The sequence below is a fragment of the Mustelus asterias genome, chromosome 9, assembly GCF_964213995.1.
Source record: "Mustelus asterias chromosome 9, sMusAst1.hap1.1, whole genome shotgun sequence".
NCBI classification, from domain to species: Eukaryota; Metazoa; Chordata; class Chondrichthyes; order Carcharhiniformes; family Triakidae; genus Mustelus; species Mustelus asterias.
Window position 1 is genome coordinate 45,748,548 of NC_135809.1, and position 12,193 is coordinate 45,760,740.

At 44.2% G+C, this 12,193-nt stretch overlaps 1 protein-coding gene across 1 annotated transcript in view; it reads right to left on the reverse strand.

The window, feature by feature from the left end:
- The window catches only part of LOC144498665 (proline-rich protein 5-like), a 116,444-nt gene extending 108,784 nt beyond the window's left edge, over positions 1-7,660 (reverse strand). The window contains exon 1 of the mRNA XM_078220120.1: positions 7,276-7,660. The gene's annotated coding sequence lies outside the window, so the exon portion shown is untranslated. The remainder of the gene's footprint in view (positions 1-7,275) is intronic.
- Between the last annotated feature and the right edge of the window lie 4,533 nt (positions 7,661-12,193).

The window sequence follows — 12,193 nt, forward strand, 5'->3', positions numbered from 1 at the left end:
CACTCCCCTGTCTTTTCCTCATTGCCCTGCAACTTTTTCTCCTGCAGATAAATATTTAATTCCCAACCTGTCCTGGATTACTGTTCCCACTACTGAGGTTAAACTGAGCAGCTTCTAGTTGCGGAATCTTTACCTCCCTCTTTCAATGTGCAACTCTCCAGTTCTCTGGCACTAGCCCTGAATTTAAGGAGATTGAGCAGTTTATAGCCAGTGCCTCTGCAATTTCCACTCTTACTTCTCTCAAAGAATTCCACTGACATTGAAGAACTAACAAATAGATTTCACCAGGATATTGTTGGACTACAGAACAATTCGAGCTCTCACTTTGATTTTTATTTGCCTGTTTTCCCCAATCCTTTCCTAAACATGGTGGATGGGGAGATAAAAGAGAAAATGGTTTCTTGCAATTGGTTATAGTAATCAGTTAAACACATAATCAAAAAGCCAAGCCATAAAGATTGCTCTGGCCGTGCCACAGATATGACAGGAACAACATGCACTGCACACAGACGGGTTACACTTGACAGGTCTACTGCAAGCAGCAGCTTCTAAAACATGGATCATAACAACATTCTTCATGGTCCAGTAAGAATTAGTTACAATAATTGTGGTTCTCCCAATGGATAATGGTATATCCCAATATGGAGTTAGTTGTACAAACAAGGAAGGTTTTTGCAGCGTGTGTTTGTTTTGCAGCCGGATGGGGCAGTAGTTGGCTTCCTGATCCTATACGTGGATGTGACTTCAGAGAAAGACAACGTTGAGTGTGATTGAGAGTCCCTCCACAATTGTAAAAAAAGGCTTTCAATGCACAACTTACACTCACATATCAAGATTGGTTATATGGAAGAGTCACCTCAGAGTGAAGGGACGCTCCTTTAAAACTGAGATGAGGAGGAATTTCTTCAGCCAGAGGGTGGAGAATTTGTGAAACTCATTGCCACAGAGGGCTGTGGAGGCCAGGTCATTGAGTGTCTTTAAGACAGAGATAGATAGGTTCTTGAAAAATAAAGGGATCAAAGGGTAAGGGGAGAAGCAGGAGAATGGGGATGAGAATCATATCAGCCACGATTGAATGGCAGAGCAGACTCGATGGGCCGAATGGCCTAATTCTGCTCCTACATCTTGTCATCTTATGGTCTTATGACTGTCAGCAGCTATGGGACCTATGACAAGGAACATACATCTTGGGCAGGGAGAGCAGAAAGTTGGAGGGAAATGATAAAAGTAACACTTGATCATTTGTTTGCAACTTTTAACACCTGGGAGTGCTGCAAGTAAATACGTCATTTTAGCAGTTCTCTGCTCAGCCAGTGAGTCGGCAGTGCAGTGAAAAAGACTTTAAACAATCATCTTACTCACGTCAATGACATGACCAACTTGATCTGATGCCCTTACTGAATAAAAAACTGGTTTTGGAGAGAGAGCTCAGTCATCCAACAACTCAAATTCTCTTCCTGCACCTAGTGGTGCACTAAGGCAGACTTTCATCCATTTCCAGAGGTAGTAATTCCCAGAACAGGTCACTAGTCTGTCACCAGGGGCTTATAGCTTGAGGGGATGCCACTCCACATCAAGCGTGGCTGACCAGGAGTCTCTCCTGCTCTTACCATCAGTCATTGGTATGTTTGGAAGGGTTTGCAGGTTGACATTAAACCTGTTGATTGCATTATGAACACACCTTCCTTGGCCATCAAGTCCTGGGGAGGGACTCGAACCCAGAGCTTCCGGCTTACAGGCACGGACGCTACCCACTGGCCACAAGACCCAAGTCAGCTATCTTTTGAGAATTAATCTTGATATCAGAACCAATCTTGGATCCCAGAAGCATCTGAAACAATAATATAATCATTTAATCTTTCTGTGAGCAAATCAAATTTACAAAGGCATCAATATAAAATTATTTGGAAATTGTGTATGCTGCTCATGAGAAGTTTTTGAATATACTTTTTTAAGAGCAACACTGTCATTAAATTATATCAAATGTGCAATTGTGTGCAAGATGGTTGTTTTAAGGTCACAAGACCTAACAACTTGTAAATAGATGCATCTTCAGGTCAATTAGAGGATTATTTCTCAGTTACTTCCTGAAACAATTGAAAAGAGGGATCATTTCTCTGTACGGTAGCAGCCTGAATTCATGATTAGTTTTCTTTCATGAAAGAAAGAAAAAATCTTCATCTGAAAGCCCTGTGTATATACCAGCAACTCTGCATTGATGTTTAAGATGTGCTGCTTTATCAGACCAGTTCAGTCTCATTCACAACTCCTCTCATCATAAAAATAGCAGCACATGGCTGTACCTGGAATAACATCCTTGCTTGGATGAACAAATGGTAGGTAACATTCATGCCAATACATGCCAGGTAATGGCCATCGCAAACAAGAGAAAGGCCAACCATGTCCTTGTGACCTTCAGTGACACCACCATGGCTGAGTTCCCCCACCATCAGCATCGTTGGAGCATTAGCCAGGAGCTGATTTGCACCAGCCATATAAACACCAAGAGCAGGGGGCAGGATGCTCTAGCAATAAGTGGCTTACCTCCTGATCTCTTGAAGGCTCTTCATCATTCATGAAGAGCAATGGAATACTCATCACTTGCCTGGATGGACGCAGTGCATCAACATTCAAGAAGCTGAACACCATCTTGGTCAAAACAGTGTAATAGTTCATCACCCTACCAATGGAATCAATATTGACCCACCGTTCAACCTACTCAGTAGAATCCTTGCTGTGATATTTAGAGCGTGTTACAAAGTTATAGTGCATGAGCTGAAATCTCCAAAACTTGGCCGGCTCAGAGAGCCAGACGTTCCTGTTTTAAGAATTAATTACAAAACAAACAAACGATCAATCTTGTCTGGAGTAATTTTTGTCAAAATGCTAAAGTACAGTGATATAAATCACAATTTCAAATTCTAAAAATGAATTACTTCATGTGAAGTTGTAAACCATTAATTTGCCTTGGAGCCTGAAGGTCAACAGCACAAAAAGAAACATTGTTTCAGAAAATTCTGTGAATTCACAGATGACTATCAGTTGAGTTTTTGGAAGGAGTTCTCCCCAGAGGTGCCTTTCACAGCAGCGTCCTCAGGAATGATCAACCACAGTACTGTAGAACTTTGCCCTAATGTTCTTGGTGCAGAGTGGAGGGAGGCCATATGCAGAATGATTTCAGCCCATGTAACACAGCCTTCACATTCATTTTCGTGTGAAAACAAATAATTTATAGATCCCTTATTAAACAGAGAAACCACATTCAACACCACTGCTGCAACACTTCATAACAATATGGAATACCCAGACCTTGTATAAACCTAATTATGCCTCCCGCATTTAAAACTATATTAAACCCACTTTTCTTTTACATACTCAATGCTATCCTACTCTTTCACATGACTTTTATACATAAAGATCGTATACAACTTTTCTAATTTTCAAGATTTTGCACTTTAGAGAAGCTTGCATTTGCTAAATGAAACAATCTGTTTTAGATATAAACAGTTGAGGAAAGCATCAATGACAGATGGGAGAAAGAGCGACAGAGTCAGAGAGAGAGAGAGCACAGGACAGGCAGATGGTGACAGGCAGATAGAGAAAGGAGATTGATTGTGGGAGTCAAATGAAAACAGCCTTTCAGCTACTTTTTAATGAGGTGTTGAAGATTGTTTTTTGGTGAACTCTGTTACTATACAATGCTGATATAAGGGTGACTCACCTATATTTTGACTATACCCTCACAGCAATCCCTTCCATTCAAAAGGCAGTGTGGTGTCAGCACACGGCTGGAATAGATGAGTGAACATCCAATTTCTCCCAGCCATAGATTTGCAAGCACTTATTTATGTTTATTGGTTTAGGAAATAATTTAAGCATTACTGAATTGTTTTTGCCTCTACTTTTCCAGAGCATGCATCTTCTTCAGTTGGGGAGCTATTCTTTTTCTCCCAGTCCTTAACTGGACGCAAGAAAATGCAGTAGCTGCACCTCTGCAAGACAGGGAAACCAGAACTAGAGGGCACAGCCTCAAAATAAGGGGGGGCCGGTTCAGAACAGAGTTGAGGGGGAACTTCTTCTCTCAGAGGGTAGTGAATCTCTGGAATTCTCTACCCATTGAAGTGGTGGAGGCTTCCTCGTTGAATATGTTTAAATCACGGGTAGATAGTTTTCTGATCGATAAGGGAATTAGGGGATATGGGGAGCAGGCGGGTAAGTGGAACTGATTCGCTTCAGATCAGCCATGATCTTGTTGAATGGCGGGGCAGGCTCGAAGGGCCAGATGGCCTACTCCTGCTCCTATTTCTTATGTTCTTATGTATGATTAAGATAAAGACAGGTAGGTAAGGAGGTGGCAGTGGCAGCCTTAGGCCTATAGTACAGAGACTTTGTTGTACAGTACTTCACATTTTAGGCAGGACAGTCTTGAATGTATCCTCACATTTCTCTTTTACAAAGATAATACTGTCTTCAGTAAGTTTACCATAAGAGATACAAATTGCAGTAACATGATGGGATCAGAAATGTAATTGGATTTCAAATCTGGATCCCCAGCACCCAGATTGACAGATTGTGCCATGAACAATACATGGGGATTGCTCATGTGTCCTTATGGGTGGCTATTCTGCTGGGTTTGCGTACCTGAATTTACATATGATGAACACATATGTAAGTTAATGCTTTTGCCTTTCTGATATTTCACTAATTTGCTCCATTTAGAGTGGGGGAATTGTTTTAAACAGATTAGTTCATGATGGCAATGTTTTGTTGCCATGCATAAAACACATTAAGGTCTTCTGTGTAACTTTCAGAAGGGAACTTCAGTACAAATTTGTAAACATGTTGTACTAGTTTGGCACCAATATTATGAGGGCTATGTGGGTGCTTCGAACAGAGGCTTTGAATGGAATGTAAGTTTAAGAGAGTTAAGCATTGGCTTGAGTGGGTTTCAATGTAAAAAAAGACTACTTTGAAATGTAAAATGAGTTACTGCAATTGTTATTATTTCAGAGAGTAAGAGTCTTCACTAACAGCAAGAGATACAATGAAGAGAAACAATCTTCTGTGGGCGGCACGGTGGCACAGTGGTTAGCACTGCTGCCTCATAGCTCCAGAGACCTGGGTTCAACTCCTGGCTTGGGTCACTGTCTGTGTGGATTTTGCATGTTCTCCCCGTGTCTGCGTGGGTTTCCTCCGGGTGCTCTGGTTTCCTCCCACAGTCCAAAGATGTGCGGGTTAGGTGCCCCTTAGTGTCCCGGGATATGTAGGTTGGAGGGATGAGTGGGTTAAAAATGTGGGATTACGGGGATTGGGCCTGGGCGGGATTGTTGTCGGTGCAGACTCGATGGGCCAAATGGCCTCCTTCTGCACTGTAGCGTTTCTATGTTTCTATAAAAGACCAATAAATATACCGTTGATGGCATTCATTAAGGGGGGATTGTCTGGCAAGACAGAGATGAACTTTGTGTCTTCAAAAATCCAAACTATAGTTCAGAATTTAGAACGGTGATGGGGAAAGCTGAACTCTGCACACACTCCCAGACTCTCTTAAATAGCTTACTCGAGTGTATAGTGGTGCTGAAAAGTAATTTCTGAAAACATGCTGGCACAGTTATTCAGCCTTGTATCTCAAATTAACCATCCGTTTTAACTGTAACTAATGATATGATTTATAAAGCTGTAACAGAAAGAAGGAACTTGTACTTACTGCATTTGCTGGACCATAAAACACATTTTATTCTGGGAAAAAGGTCACCTTAGATTTTATAGTGTGGAGATAACATCCAAATATTTACCAAATATTTCCTTTTAAAATTCTGATGTGTCTTAGGTTTGGCTAATGTGGTATGTATGTATCCCCATTCATAATGTCACGGCATCTCAAAGCACTTTACTACCAACAAAAATGCTTTTGAAATGTAGCCACTGCTGTGATGTACAAAATGTGCCAGCCAATTTGCACACAGCAAGATCCCACAAACAGCAATGAGATAGATATTGACCATAAATGATGGTGGCTGAGGGATAACTATTGGCCAGGTCACTGAGAAGACCCTATTTTTCTACAAATCAGTGCTAGGGGATCTTTTACATTCAGCTTAGAGGGCAAACTGGACCTCAGTTTAAAGTCCCATCCAAAGGCAACACCACTGGACGTTCAGCACCCACACAGTACTGCAGTTGTCAGCCAGCCTTAATTGCATGGCCAACTAAAAACCAGTGTTATGGAGTTAGTTGTAAAGAGCCCAATGAAGAAAATACAAGCTGCTCTTTGAATTCACTTTACCTTCATTATGCATTAGTTGGGTTGAATTTTGCACTTATGAAAGTAAATGGTCGGTGCCAGGAAAATGAACAGTTTTGGTGATCAAATGGCAGTGCCGAAAGCGAGGTACACCACAGTTTGATGTAAAACCCTCTCCCTCAGCAATGTATAACCCAAAACCTCAGAACACTGCCCCCTGCTGCATTAGTGTACCACCGTCACACAGCAAACCCTCCCCTGTGGTCTCCCAGTTAGTGTCAATTTAATGTGCAATGCATTCACCCAGAACTGGAATCCGAATTGGCCAAATCTCATTCCCAGTTTACCTACAGTGTACAGAAAAAATGAGACCTTCAGCCGCCTGTAAAGACTTGAACTCAAGTTCTGGGAAACGAAAGGACAGTGTGCTAACTTGCTGTGCCACCCTGTGCATCTCCTGGAGGCACACTGCTGGCTAGCCAGAAACACTATCCTTGCTGCAACACACAGTCTGGTCCCATCAGATACTGTGGGGGGAACATTCATACTGAACAATCAGCATGTTTACAGATGGACAGGGACTTTACCGTTCAATTCAACCGCAGTCATGGGGTGGAATTAACACTGATCTTTCAAATAGATTTCCCCCCTAAATGATACGAGAACCGACTCATTCCACAGTTCTCATTCGAGTTGGGAACTGCACACAAGTTGCATTTCAATGCACCTGAACTACAAAACGCTGGTGCCAAAAGTCATCCAAGTTTGCCTCGAAAACAGAGTCCCAGCATTGCTGCTTTAAATCCAGCTAAGACATCGTTTGCTTGGGAAGAGCAGGAAAAGCTCTTGTGGCAGCATCTAATTTCCCAAGACAATTCCTAGCCCGTTTTAGCACCTCCCGGAATCAGACTCCCTGGCTATCCATCCTCCCTCTCGGGATTTGACCTGTCATCATCATGTTAAAAGGCAGCAATTAAAAAGGGAGCACCTCTCTGTCCGCTGATAAAGATATAAGATTGCTTTTCACCTACCGTAACTTGCAGCCGCTGCAGACAGCGACAGTGAGATGCCAGCAGCAATGGTCAGCGGCAGCTTCTGCAGCTCCCAACTGCAAATCTTTTATTCATCAAACGATGCGATTCACCAACTGACCAGTTTCACCGTACCCAGAGAACAAACCCATCCACCTCTGGCTTGCACAGAGGGTTCCCCTCTGCCACTGAACGTACGGCTCGCCTCACAACAGTTTTGTCCGTTGTCTTGTGTCTTAATAATAATCTCTACTTCCCCCTTTCTCTTTGCTGGTCTTGCAGCCGACCGGCATGTGTGAGATGTTTGCAAGTGGAGGGAGGGAGGGAGGTTGTTGAGGGGGTTTTAAATGCACAACGTGCTTACTGCAAACTGAACTGCTGGAGTAAAGCCAGGAGAGGGGACTTCAAGGCAACATCCGCCCCCAAACCACAGCAGCACAAACACAAATGGTACGTCAGAAGCAAAGGCCAAGATATGAATAAGTGATTAGCTTTCCGCTGGCTTCTTTTCCCTTGTCTCTTAATGAGATAGCAGGCTGTGCCACAACAGCACCTTCATTGTATTTGTCTAGGGATCCTGTAAATAAATAAAGGGCAATTTGTAAATGTACTGGCTTGATAAACACAGCTTTTTAAAAGAGTAATCCTATTGTGTTTGTAAAGGGAGGTTAGTCCTGTGTCATTTACCACTTCAGCGACAACAACAACTTGCATTTATGTAGCACTGCAGTCGTAGAATCATAGAATCCCTCCAGTATAGAAGGAGGCCAATGTCCCAAAACTCTTCACACAAATTGACAAGAGGCAGGTGATTAAAATCTTGGTCAAGGAGGCAAGTTTTAAGGAGTGTGTTACAGGAAGGGGAGAGAATTTAGGACCTAGATTGCTGAAGACACGGCTGCCAATGATGGGGGCGGGGGGGGGGGGGGGTGGGGGGAGGGAGGGGTGTACAAGAGGCCACAGTTAGAGTAAGGCAGAGTTTGCAAAGGGTTTTGCAGCTGGTAGAGATTGCAGAGATAAGGAGGGATGTGACCTTGTAAGGATCTGAACAGGATGATAAGAATTTTCAAATGAAGTATTGGTGGACCATTGTGTTGCGAAGAGCTTTAACTTAGTCTATGAGTGATTTGAGATTGCTGGTGTGTAGAAACTATTTACTTACATGGTTCCTAAGACACAGACTGGTCTGCATCTTCCTCTGTTGGAGCCACTTGGTCATGCAATCCTGATTATCATTACCATAACCATTAACCCATTACTCTACACAATGCAGGCCAGTGAGAACAAGGGTAATGGGTGAATGGGACTTAGTGTAAGTTAGGAAATGGTAGCAGAGTTTTGAATGAACTCAAATTTCTGGAAAACCTTGGAATAGTCGAGTCTTGAGGTAACGAAAACATAGCTGAGGGTTTCAGCAGCAAATGAGCTGACTGGAGGCAGCAATGTCATGGAAAGGTCAGGAGAGTTGGTGATGGATGGAGCTGAGTAGAGTTGGTGTATATTTGGAACCTGTGTCAACACGGAGCAATAGCATGTAGAAGAGAAATAGGAGGCATCCAGCAATGGATCCTGAGGAAATCTAAAGATAATGGTGGAGGGCTGGGAAGAGAAGTATTGCAGGGGATTCTTTGGCAATGATTGAATAGTTGAGCGTGGAAGTGTCCCAGGGCTGGCCCACACAGTTAGACCATGGAGAGAGAGGCACTGGAGGATAATTATGTGGTTAACCATGTCAAGCTGCAGACAGGTCAAGAATCATAGAATTATAGAATCCCTACAATGCAGAAGGAGGCCATTCAGCCCATCAGCCTGTACCGACAACAATCCCACCCAGGCCCCAACCCATAACCCCACAAACCTACCCTGCTAAACCCCCTGACACTAAGGGGCAATTTAACATGGCAAATCAACCTAACCTGCACATCTTTGGGCAGGATGAAGGGGGACTGTGCAAGATGGTTAAAGTGTCAGGAGATCCTATTTGTGACCTTGCTTCGAGTTGTCTCCATGCTTTGGTAGGAGTGAAAACCTGATTGAAGAGTTAAAATATGGAGTGATGGGAAAGATGGGCAGAGATTCTGGAAGCAACAAGAGGGGACAATAGTTTACAAGGACAAAGGGCTCAAGAATGGAGCGGCATGGTGGCACAATGGTTACCACTGCTGCCTCACAACTCCAGGGACCTGGATTCGATTCCCGGCTTGGGTCACTGTCTGTGTGGAGTTTGTATGTTCTCCCCATGTCTGCGTGGGTTTCCTCCGGGTTCTCCGGTTTCCTCCCACAGTCAAAAGATGTGCAGATTAGGTTGATTGGCCATGCTAAAATTGCCCCTTAGTTTCCTGGGATGTGTAGGTTAGAGGGATGAGTGGGGTAAATATGTTGGGTTACGGGGATAAGGCATGGGTGAGATTGTGGTCGGTGCAGACTCGATGGGCTGAATGGCCTCCTTCTGCACTGTAGGGATTCTATGATTTCTATGAATGTTTAGTTTGGAGGAAATGGGGCAAAGGTGGTGAGGTGAGAAGGCAGGAGCTGAGGAGGGGGGAACTGTTCCTAATATCAGCTAGCAGAGAGGCCAAGGGAGGGTGAAGTCGGATGGTCAGCTTTTTGGGAATAGTGTTGAGAGAGAAGAGGGTGGCTCTCTCGGACAGGATGATCTCACCGTGTGCACGAGGGAATATATGAAGGAACTAGAGAAGGGTGTGAGATTGGAGTTATGTCAATGGGAGGGGCAGGGGGTGGGTGAAGCAGAGGCAGCTGAACGCGTGGTTTCAATCTTAGTGACTAAGAGGTCAGCGAGGACCTTGCTTTTGTTATCAAAGGTGAGGGTGGAGGGGGGAGGGGAGACATGCACATACTTATACAAACAAGGTTATAATGTATCACGTTGTATGACAGTCCTTCATCAATTTCAGTGCCTGTGTGAAATAGGTTTCACACCTCACAGCTGCAAGAAACCAATCGATGAGATGCTCAGCAGGGTTTAAGGAGCTGGTTGCGTTGTGAGGAAAAGAAACCATGAACCTAACTTTCCAGCATGGTCCTGGAGCTGTGTGCAGTTTGGCAGCAATCGGTAATTATTGATAAAGTAAGCCAGACTGATGATGAATGGCTAAACCCATTGTTTAGCAGGTATGGTTACATGCTGCATCTTAGAGAGGAGGTGTACTGAGGTCTGATTTTTTGTGCAGACAGAGAGACTCTACATCATCTGAAAATGGCTGTGGCGGCATGAACCCAGAAGTCCCACCCCGAACCTGTCCCCTGCCACTTCATGGAGGGGGGCGTTAGCGAATGGGGACAGGTTCTAAATAGCACCATCAGTAGTTCACAAAGGCAACTTTACATACTAAAGTGCAGCTGCCTGTGTCAGATCTGAGTTTCACTTGTGGGTGTTCAAAATATGCCTTGTGCCTGGTGGCAGAAGATTAAACTTACCAGAATTCTTTGGAGAGGTAGGGTAGCCTTATGGATGTGATCCCAGGGCACCTTTGGATGAGGTAAGGTGCCCTTTGGGAGAGGTTGTTGCCTTGAGGATTATTAAAAGTAGACATGAATGTGTATTAACTCATTGGAACTGTCAAGTGTTCTGTCCTGCCTTAAAATATTCGAAACAAAATCTCTGTGGTGTAAAAAACAATGCTTGCTATTTCACTCTGTTAACATAAGCCTGAGGACTCCCATTATAGCATTAGTGCTGAATGACCTATTAACCTGTCATCACAATGGAGTGCCTGTCAGTTCTGTTTGAAAACTCATAGAATCATAGAATAGAATCATAGAATCCCTACAGTGCAGAAGGAGGCCATTCGGCCCATCGAGTCTGCACCGACCACAATCCCACCCAGGCCCTACCCCCACATATTTTACCCGCTAATCCCTCTAACCTACGCATCTCAGGACTCTAAGGGGCAATTTTTAACCTGGCCAATCAACCTAACCCGCACATCTTTGGACTGTGGGAGGAAACCGGAGCACCCGGAGGAAACCCACGCAGACACGAGGAGAATGTGCAAACTCCACACAGACAGTGACCCGAGCCGGGAATCGAACCCGGGACCCTGGAGCTGTGAAGCAGCAGTGCTAACCACTGTGCTACCGTGCCGCCCGCTCCAAGTGCTTATAAAGTTTTTGAAGTGGGAATGTGAAAGTAATTGTTTTTATAAGAATTAAAAGAAGTTAAATGTAGTACTGAATTAATTAATAGATTATGAACTTTATTTGATCTCAAAATGGGTCCTGAGTTCTGTCCGTGGTGGATATTGGGGTGAGTTGGATGTTCTAAGGGCAAAGGCTGGTAGGTGAGGTGCATGAGTTGGTACTAACTTGCATAGGGACATGGGGATGAATGTTTTAAAGTTTCTTTATTAGTATCACAAGTAGTCTTACATTAACACTGCAATGAAGTTACTGTGAAAATCTCCTAGTCGCCACACTCCGTCACCTGTTCGGTTACACTGAGGGAGAATCTTGTATGGCCAATGTATCTAACCCGCACGTCTTTCGGACCGTGGGAGGAAACCGGAGCACCTGGAGGAAACCCACGCAAACACGGGGAAAATGTGCAGGCTCCGCACATTTCCCAGCCAAGCTGGGAATTGAACCCTGGTCCCTGGAGTTGTGAGGCAGCAGTGCTAATCACTGTGCCACCGTGCATGGATGGGGCATGGGGAAGGTGTGAGGAAGGAGGGCTGTTTCTGTTTTATTCCTCATTTTAAAAAATAGCTTCAACAAAGTGCCTGAGAACATTTTACCCCCCCGGCTCTCACCTGGCAGCCTCCAAACTCTTTCCAGGGGCAGTGGCCACCACTCCCACTTCCGGTGGGGGTAGTGGGTGAAAATCCAAACTTCCGGGGCACTTTCTCCTAAGTTGGGTTTGTGGAGCTGGGAAGTATCCTGGGAATGAAGATTTGGGAGT